Consider the following 10784-nt stretch of genomic DNA (forward strand, 5'->3'; position numbering starts at 1 on the left):
TTTGAGCTCGGGCGATGAAATTGCGATCCGATTTCTGATTTTGAAACTAGACTCATAGACCTAAAAAAATGCTTGAAGATTGTGTCTTATTTATTCTTGTGCAAAGTCAGATTTTAGGTTAAAGGTTATGAACCTGCAGATTCTATGACTAATTTTTTAAGGCTAGCTATCTAATTTCATATTCTTACCATAGGACCTTATGTTCATTTAAAATAGGCTTGTTTGACATTCTCTAATCAAGTTTTGTTGCCTAATTGTCTTAGGAGGTTTGGGTGACACGTGGATACGAGGTGAGTAATTAATACCCAAAACACATGGTTTGTTATAAGCTTTACGCTTCAATGATATTTTATAATTTGATATGAACTCCATGGAATATCAATGGAAGGTGGACATGTTTTATATCTATTAATGGCATCCTCCCACGTCCTAGCTTGCTAGGGGACACGTGCTAAAAGGCTAGAAAGGCAGGGCTATTATTTCGGATAACGAAAGACGTCTTAACTTATCCACTACCGGGGACGCCTGGTAGACATGAAATGAATAGAGGATGTGCATTACTATGCTATGTTGCTATGAGAAATGATTCATTTTTTTAAATGGTTTTATCATTGTCCATGGAAAGCATGTGAATTGCGTATTAATCATTCATACGAGCTTTGGCTTATGAATTTTTCCACCTTTCAAGCAACGGGACGTAGAGTGGTGGCATATAGCTTTCTTTTGGACGTGCTATGTAGATATGGACTTGTAGATAGGGAGTTGCTCTTGGTAAACACTTTTTTTTGACATGTAAAAAATGCACAGCTCTGGGTGGTTTGCAATGTAGAGATCCTTGTAAAGACTTTTGGTTTGGCATATGTAATAAAATAGAATTTGCTTCCGCTTGTCGTTAATTAAGTCCCTTTAGTCATTTTCTAATGAGGTGTTTAACTTTAATATGGCCTTAGTGATGTGATCACTGGCGCCTTGTTGTGACTAGAGCCTTTAGGGGCGGGCTAGGGTCGTGACAAAAAGAGACTGACTAGTGCACCGATACTCATCATTCCCGAGTAGGGTATTGATTATATGGTCTACTGCGACGTGTCAAGAGACGACTTGGGATGCGTGCTGATGCAAAGGAAAAGTTGTAGCCTACGGATCTCGAACAACTTCGACCGCACGAGAAGAATTACCCTCACTTATTCGAATCTGAGCGTGCACCTAATTTTGAGGACGAAATTATTTTAAGGGGATAGTTTGTAATGACCTTGATTTTTGGAAAATAAAAAAAAATTCGTCAAATAATTGAAGTTTTTTTAATTACTTGAAAATTGATTTAAAATTTCTTTTTAATTTCTAATAATCCGTCATAATTAGATTTAAGACTTATAAAATTATATCTTTTCGTCCCGGACAATTTAGTCCTTTTCGAAAGACAAGTATGCTTGTAGAAGCACTTGTATATTTTCCTAGCAAGATAAATAAAATCTTAAAATTATATTTCTTGGCTAGAAATCCTACTTGGCAAATAGAATTAGTTTCTAACCAATTTGTTAGAGAAACCTATGTACCCATTCAACCTAGTTACATTCTTTTAACCCTAGATGAACCTAATGAACCTTTCTATACCTTAGTTGTACCTTTTCAACCCTATACTAGAAAATTATTTCACTTTCATGACTAGTCATTTCAAGACTTTATTACTCATCATTACTTCTTTTAAGAATATATTTTCGCAACATTACCTCTTTACCCATTGAATTATAGTTTGTAGGGTAATTTTTATCCTTTGAGTAATAGAAATAAGACTTCCTATTGTCTAGAAAATAGTACTACCATGGACTTGTCTAATCAAGACCAAGACCAAGTTTGTTCTTCTAAACAACCATGATTATGTATTGTCACATCAAGAAGACCATGATTCATCATCATATTTTTCTTCCATAAGTAGTTGCATTGAACCTATTATTGACCTATAAGTAGCCTTTCCTAGATTTTCCTGGGCATATATATATAATAGCCTATCCTAATCATGACTATATACATATATACACTTTCTAGGAAAAGTATTAACCATTGAATAATGTTTTTGTCACTTGAAAGCTTACCTTTAATCATTATATTTCCTTAGACTTAATAGGACTACTTAGCACTTGAGTATACTTATGTATACATAGTCATATATATATGTACATAGTCGGAGAGAGAGAGAGAGAGAGAGAGAGAGAGAGAGAGAGATGGGTTGAGAGAGAGAGAGAGGTGTGTGTGTGTGTGTGTATGTGCCTAGTTTTCTCTTAGAAAGCTATGCTTCCTTACACCTTCTTTAGCCTTAAGCCTAGTTACCACATGACAACCCATTCCTAGACTACTTCAAGCACACAATCTAGTCTATACTCATCCTAGAACCTAGCCCTTAATCACCCTAGATTTTGACTACAACCTAGACCTATGATTGACTAAACAGGGAAGACTAATCCTTAGACTTGTAAGTCGTGCATCCTAGACAATAATCACCTAGGATTTGCCTAAAAAGCCTTAAGATCCTACTTGATATTTAGCCTTAAGCCTAAAAATGGAAATGACAATACTTGGCATGCTTGACTTGACAAGACAATAAAGCAAATCCATGAGAGAAAAAGGGAGAGAGAGAGCCGGCCAAGAGAGAGGAGAGGGAGCCAAGTTTTTTGCTATAAATAGGACCCCCCCACATGCCATTCAACTCAAACCTTCAACTTCTCTCTCTAGAAACTCTTGTGTTCTTGCCTTGTTCTTCATTGTTCTTGAGTTCTTCAAGAAACTCATCCAAGGCCACCACTAAACCACCACTCGACCATCCCCTCGATCCAAAAAGTTTAGTAGTTTAGTTAAGAACCAGTTTCGAGAGAAGTTTTTTTCTCTTTCAAAGCTATTGTAAGCTTTTCATAGAAAGTTACTCCGTTCGATCGCCGACTTACTTTTTCGTAGCCGCTTTACCACCAAGAACAACGGTAAAATACCTCTACTCATTTACTCTAAGTATAAATAGAAGTGTGTATATTGTTTGAATGTTTGAAATGCATGAGAATTTGAAAAGTGTTTACTAAAGTTTTGAAAAGGAAGGGTAATATGTTGAACATCCCGACTTTATTTCCGGAAAAACATATGTTGTTTTGAACTTCCCTAAGAGGAAGAAAGAACGGATTTTCAAAATATAAACTTGATGGCAAAGTATTCGTATTTTGATCTTAGGATGGTTATGAGCATATATACGTGATTATTTGTATTACTTGTTGTGTGATAAAGCGTAAGTGGTTTTCCACTCCAAAGGTGTCCGTCCATGTGACACTATGCTTTATATTGTGTGCTAAATGTTTGAGCATGACTACGTGATAATATGAGCATGATAAGTAATAAAGAGTTGGATGATCTTGCTAGTGTAGTTTCAAGATTACAATAAATGATTTAGGTGTACGTACGTGAAAAGTCTTACCGTGGAGTCCATGCATGTAACGAGACACAGAAATTGAGAAAGTAGAAACATGACACCTATGGTGTGTTAAAGACAAGGTGTGGCAGAACCATGACACCAGGAGCGGCGGAACCATTGTGGTATACTCGGAAACCCCGAGCAGCGGAACCGAGGGATGAATTGTGGTTTGGTTATCCGCGGAGAGTAGCCAACGCAATTGTTTTAATGATTTTCGAAAACCCAAATGGGAACCTGGACCTACGGAACCATTGTGGGATACTTAGAAACCCGGAACGGCGGAACCAAGGGTTTTGAATTGTGGATTGGTTATCCGTGGAGAGGAGCCAATGCCAAATTCCTTGTTTTTGTGTGCCAATGGAAACCCGGAGCGGTGGAACCATTGTGAGAATACTCGGGAAACCGGAGCGGCGGAACCGAGGTTTAGTGTGTTAAAAATGCTTTTTGAAATAATGAAAATGAGACACGGTCTACGATTAGTCGCGTAGGAGAAACACAGATATCACCGACACCAACGTTAGATTAGGGAATGTGGATGTGTCATTGTCATTGTTATATTTAATATGCATGAGTTGTGTGACAATCATGTGTTTGTGTATTATATCTATGACCTGCTATGTGTAAGTTATGAGTTAGTGGGTATAGGATTATTCTGTTGAGCTCTTGTAGCTCATGGTGTTACCTTTGGTGACCTTGACATATTATACTTGTGGCGATGCTAATATAATGTGTCAGACTTTGTAGATGATCAGGGGAGCTGTACACCTTGGAGGCCTTTGAAGCTGAAGAGCTGGCTAGGATGGAGGAGCAGGCGGAGCTGTAGTTAGGAACCTTAGTTTCCCTCCCTTGTGTAAATAATAAACTCTCGTGGGAGTTATGATGTAATAATGAGCCAGACTCTATTTAAATTTTCAATAAAAATGTTTATTTAACGTTCCCAAAATTAGGGGCGCTGTATGGGTAGACTTTTTATCTCGCCGCAAGAGTGAGATCATTTATCTCACTTTTTTCCGCGCTAAAGTTTTTTATCACGCTACAAGGGCGAGGTCTTTTTCTTTTTTATCTCGACACAAGAGTGAGATCTTTTATCTCGTTTTTTTCCACCCTAAAATCTTTTATGACGCCACAAGGGTGATGTCTTTTCTCTTTTTTATCACGCCACAAGGGTAAGGTCTTTTCTTTTTTATCTCGCCACAAGAGCAAGATCTTTTATCTCATTTTTTTCCGCCCTAAAATCTTTTATCACATTGCAAGGGTGAGGTTGTTTTTCTTTTATCTCGCCACAAGACCGAGGTCTTTTATTTCACGCTAAAACCCACTTCTTATCTCAGCTTTGGATTTAAACTGAGATAAAAAATTTTAAACACCATTTTTTATCACGCTTTCATTGAAAATCGTGATTTTTGTGAATCTCCTTAGTGTAACGCATATCTATTATTGTAGTAGTGTAATGTTTATGCTCTCAATCCAAATATAATTAATACATATACATATTTAATGTTGATTGCTTAACGGAATCCTAGTTCTAAAATAATGGGTTGCCCCAAGCGTAGGGTTGAGACCGACGTAGCACAATATCCGGTAAGACCGAAGTCGAATCCACAAAGATGGTGATGTGTGATGACAAATACTCGGGTTGTTACTATTTAAATTGGTTCTTAGGTAGCCACCCCTTGTATTCAATTACTGAGATTGACTAAACTTAAGAAATTGTTTGTTTTCTTTAAATAATTAAAAATAAGGTATAGTCGTAGGGTTTAAGGCACTTGCAACTAGTCTCGAATTTATCTGCTCCACTTGGAGTTTTTGAAAACGTTTGACTTTAGAGAGAAAAAAAGCTACCCCGAAGAATACGAACCTTTACGGTCACCGTTTACCCATGCGCAGTGGAGAACACGTTTCGGTTCCTATTCCCCGCTAACATGGGCTCTGACAATGCCCGAGTTCATCTAACGGAAGTACTTTAATAACCTAAAAATGCCTTTTCATTTTTATTTCAATACAGGAGTAGAACGTGTCTGACCTGGCCACGGTGTGCTAATCACCCCGCAACCATACCTTTACGACTACTCACAATGCATTGAACAAGAAACGTAAAAAATCCTAGTTTGAAAACATGCTTCTAAATACGAAATAAACAAAAGATTTGAATTAAACAAGTACCAATGAACAACTTTAATGAATAACAAAAATCAATAAGAGTTACCGAAGTGCAAGTACTTGAGCAAAATGTAAGAAGCCTTCGGCAGCCTAACGGCGTAGAGAAAGCTTAACTTCTGAATGCTAGGAAACTTCAACGAGCTCTCAGGTGAATTGAACGAAAGTTTTGAACGATTTGAAAAGTAGGGAGGCAAGGGGTTTATATAGGCTTGTTCACGAGGAAAAATGAGTTAGGTTTTCGATGTGGAATTGCAGAAAAATTCGAAAATCACGGGAACCGAGGCAGTGGAACAAATATGGTGCTGTAGCACCGCTTGAAAGCTAGCCCGGCCTTGGCCCAAGCTTATGGGCTCCGGGCAGGCCTCCTCTTGGTTCTGGCCCAGTTCGGGTCTGTTCTGATGCATTCTGGGTTATTTTTGGGCTAAACACAGTGATGATTCCCACGGTTACGTCCAACCCAGCCTCAAGGCCTCGCAATCCAACCTTGGCGCAAAATCCGCCTTATTTTCTGCGAAACTAACAAAGACACAAAAACAAAATAAAGCATGGTATCAAGAGGAAAATGAGATAAAACGCGCCTCTAATGCACTAACTTGCCCTACTTAGGCGCTCATATCTACGATATTGCGTGCCTATCATTGATTTACTTTGATCCATTAGAGAGTGAGATTTTCGTGGGTCAATAGTTTCTGTGAGTAGGGTCACAACATTATTTGCATGATAGCTATTAATAACTCCCTCCGTTCCATATTGAGGAATCACTTTCACTTGTTTTGGTTATTTTTATCTTGTTTATATCTTTTAATTTATAATATTTTTTATGATTTAAAATTTTGTATAATAAAACTAATTAAGATCTATTAAATAAAATCCATATTAGATATTTTTAGCATTATAGATTGAAATATATATAAAAAAAATCTTCTAAAATGTTCTAAATAGTAACATAGACACTCAATATGGAACGAAGGGAGTATTAATGGAATCCACTCCCGGTAGAGATTGATGATATCTACTAGCTTGAGTAAGCTTATAAGTTTCGATTATGTCAAACTCTGCAGGTGGATACTTATATCTCCTACATATCAAAAAAGTTAAGTGGACTATCTCAAGAAATTTTACAGAGGTGAATTAAATATGATTATTAATAATTTAATTTAATCAACGAGTATCTGTGATCTTAATGTGGGAAGGTTAATTGATAAGCACCCAATAACGTAGTTCTTGGTGCTTAAAGTCCATTATTTTACTGTTTTTATTGAGAATAAAATGCCGTTTTAGACGATATTGCATGGAAGGTAGTTTATTTAGTTTTGTAGGTAAACCGTTAAATAAAGCATGGTTTTGAAGCTTGGAGTAAGCGTGGTGGTGTCCAAGACCCAAGGTTGCAAAGAACAAAGCCACCAAAGCTTGGAAACAAAGAACACAAGAGCCATCGGATGGCCGGGGCCGTTGGATGCCAAGATGGAGGCCAAAAGCTAAAGAATCAACAATATCGAAGGGGGTATCAAGCAGAATAGTTCAAAGCTGCTCGGCGGCCAAATGGTTGTATTGATACCGAAGGTGTCACGCCCTCAATTTTCAACAAAATAAAGATAATATTTCTAAATGAAAATCCATCGCGAATATACATCGTAATACCCCAAAAGCTTTCCCATAATCCACCAAGAGTACGATCAAGTTTAAAAGTTTACAATAATGGTACTCTGGCCCCAAATTCTTAGACAATAATCCAAAGAGAGTAAATTTAGAGATTACATGTTCATAAGTCAAAAGAATATAATTGAAATTACGATTACATCTTCAAAAGGATTTTACAAAAGATGCCATGGTAATTCCTCTATGTTAGCTTTCAAAAGTATGGTCAAATGCATAGCAAGCACTCCGTGTCAATGTCCCTGAGATGTACCCGAAAATAATGATAGGTATAATACCCCAAATCTTTAAATATGTTTAAAGTTAGTTTATGTGTAGAGTTTGGGTTAATTATGGGAGAAATGAGTTTATCTTACTTGTTAATTGAAATAGGAACACAAGGAAGCCCATGGTCACACATGCACTGAATCATTTTCCTTTATGGCCTGATAAATAAAAGGAGAGTTCTACGTTATTCTTGTTTCTATCGTTTCCAACACTAGAGAGAGAGAGAGAGAGAGAGAGAGAGAGAGAGAGAGAGAGAGAACACCGTAGAAGAAGAAGAAAAAGAGGAAGAAGAAGAAAAAGAGGAAAAACAAGAGGGAGTTCTTCTGGATTGGAATTGAAGCTCAAATTAGGTAAACTCCAAGCTTTTGATTGTTGAATTCATGTTCTGGGTAGTTTAATTCTGTACATGGTAGTTGATAATTCCGGGTTTTACATGTAATTGGGGTGGTGTCTCATGAATTAGGTTTTGGGTTGAGTTCCTAGAGACGTTAAGAAATCTGATTTTAATTCCTTTGAATTTGGTGGTTTAGGCTTGCTTGGAACATGATTTGCTTGGGTTAGGAGTATCTCTTGATAACTACAAGTTTGGGCGTGTTTTAATGAAGCTTTGGTATGACTTTGATATGAGTTTTGGTGACTTAGGTTCGGATTTTAGGGAAATCGCAAAACAAGACAGATTACAGTCCCAACTTCGGATAAGCATATCTTTGTCGTTCGCACTCTGATTTGGGCAAATTTTATATCGAAATTGATGCCCCGAAAGTCTAATTTCCAATGGAGGTGGTCCCAGCATCTAATTCCAATCCTATCAAATAATATAGCCAAAATACCACAGGCTGGTTCTAGGACACGTAGCAATTTTGAAGTTTTGTTAGGTTCTGACTTTCTATTAGGTGGGACCTTTAGTTAAGCTACTGGGGATGATCTAATGATAGTATTTAGAAATTTAAATGTATTTCATTGAATCTTAATTATAATTGTCTTGTATGTTTATGTAGGGGACTTGTGTGAAAGCTCGGATCGAGGTGAGTGATTTAATACTTAAACACATGGTTTTGAACTTGTTTTCCTTAACGAGCTTATTTGAACAAGTTTTATAAATTGTGTACTCCATGGAATAAGAATGGAAGGTGGACCTATTTGTGAAATATTTACGAATCTATTTAATGGCATTCCCAACGTCCGGTCTTGCTAGGGGACGGCTTAATGGCTAGCAAGAGTGTTTGAGGTTGGTGTGTGTTTTGGGATAATGCATAGACATCTGGCTTATCCACTACCGGGGACGCCTGATAGCTTTGAATTTTGAATAGCGGAATGTGCATTATATTTGGCTTATGGATTTGAGTTCTTTGTTTTGAGATACTATCAAATTATTTTGCATTGTCCATGGAAGGCATGTGAGTTAAGTATTAATCATTCACACGAGCTTTGGCCTATGTATTTTCTTTTCCACCTTTTAGGAAGCGATGCGTAGTGTGGTGGCGTGTTTACTTTTGAGATGTGTTGTATATTTGGAAGCTTGTAGAAAGGAAGTTATGTTTCATGGTCACTTAGCTTTGTATATGGTTTGTTTAGCTTTTGAGTCTGTAAGTAAGCACAGCTCTGAGAGGTTTACCTTTTGGTTTGTAAAACCTATGTAAGACTTTGGTTTGTTATCAATGAAAAGCTGGCTTTTGCTTCCGCTGTTATGTTTTAGTCCCTTTTGATTATCACTTGTTTAGGTGATATTTGATTTGTGATTTGGCCTTAGTGAGAGATCACTGGCATTTGTCATGATTAAGACCTCAAGGGGCGGGTCAGGGTCATGACAATAGGTTGAGCTACACTAGCCCAGTAGAGAAATCTATACTCAAGCTATATATAAATGAGATGATTAATGCACCGAGAAGAACATAGACAACGACAAGTTTCCCACAAGGACAAGAGCAAGAACATCAAGCCTAGAAACCGACACCGTTCATATACAAGTAGCGTAACAATCTCTAAAGTTCTCCAATTTCATTATGTCACATGTTTCAATCTCATTTTTGAGCATTAAGGATCTTGTGCGTCCGTATTCATTCTGGCATCACACTTTGAAGTGGATCCGTGGCTTTCTTATGCACTTTCAGGCATTAGGGACCCCGTGCATCCCATTTCCGGCATAATAAGGTGGATCCATGGCTTTCTTCATATCATTCTATCGTTCTCAATTATGTCATCCATTTCACATTTCTTAATAACATCATGCTCCACATACAACTAGTTTATAACATTCATCATAACATGCCACAATATCCACATAAACGTTTACATGCAAAGACGATGAACAGACACCACACACACATTGAATTCGACACGTTTCTTTCTTACAACGAGGGCCAAATGAGATGGAAATGATCAACGAGTCCCTAGAGTACGAGAAATCAAGCTTAGAGGTGGTTTGAAGACATTTAGAAGGTGTTAGAAGTGATCAAGAATCAAAACAATCAAAGTGGGAACAATGTGGGCAAAACTGTCCCGTAAGTTCTTGGTAGTGATACAACAAAAAACGTTGTATCGATACAGCAATCAAATAAAAATTCTGATGCTATTGGATTCAAAATAAGGAAATGGCATTGATACAACAGAAAGCTTGTATCAATACAGAGACGTTACGAACAACAATTTCTGCAAATTTTCTAGGATCAATCCAACAACAAAGCACAACAATCTAAGGCATGAACAAGACACAAAATCATCACAGAAACATATAGATAGAGCAAGAAATCCCTACCTCGATTATCAAAGCCGAATCCAAAGAGATCGATCAAGCCCTAGAGCTTCAACCTCGAAATCACGCAAGATTACTCCTCTCTGAGCTTGCTCCAACGAAACCCAAGGTCGAAAGCCCGTGAGGATGATGATTTGAAGAAGGATCTTGGTGAGATTTGAGCTTGAAGTGGGATTTTTGAGTGAGAGGGTGAGAGAGAGAGGAGAGAGCCGATAGAGGGAGAGAGACGTGGGGTGTGTGTGTGTTTGGAAAATTGTTTCTCTACACCACACACTCCTATTTATATACCCATACATATACACATCACACCAGCACCCCTTCCACTTATAATTCTATCACATTGACCCCAAATCAACAAAATCCATTAAATCCCTCATTTATTCCATATTCTAGTATTAGTAAAACCTTTAAACGATTTCTGAAAATACGGGGCTCTGCAGAAGGCCTATGTGGCAGCATTTAGTTCATTTTTGAGATATTTTATGAGAGAGAAAGTGGCTT

At 37.5% G+C, this 10784-nt stretch overlaps 1 long non-coding RNA gene across 1 annotated transcript; it reads left to right on the top strand.

Annotated features, from left to right (window-relative positions):
* Nucleotides 1–7538: 7538 nt before the first annotated feature.
* Nucleotides 7539–8953, top strand: LOC131307700 (uncharacterized). Its single transcript, XR_009194201.1, has 2 exons — nt 7539–7881; nt 8530–8953. It is a non-coding gene; the product is annotated as an uncharacterized LOC131307700 (long non-coding RNA).
* Nucleotides 8954–10784: the final 1831 nt, after the last annotated feature.

Source organism: Rhododendron vialii, chromosome 11a (assembly GCF_030253575.1).
Source record: "Rhododendron vialii isolate Sample 1 chromosome 11a, ASM3025357v1".
In the NCBI taxonomy this organism is placed as follows: Eukaryota; Viridiplantae; Streptophyta; class Magnoliopsida; order Ericales; family Ericaceae; genus Rhododendron; species Rhododendron vialii.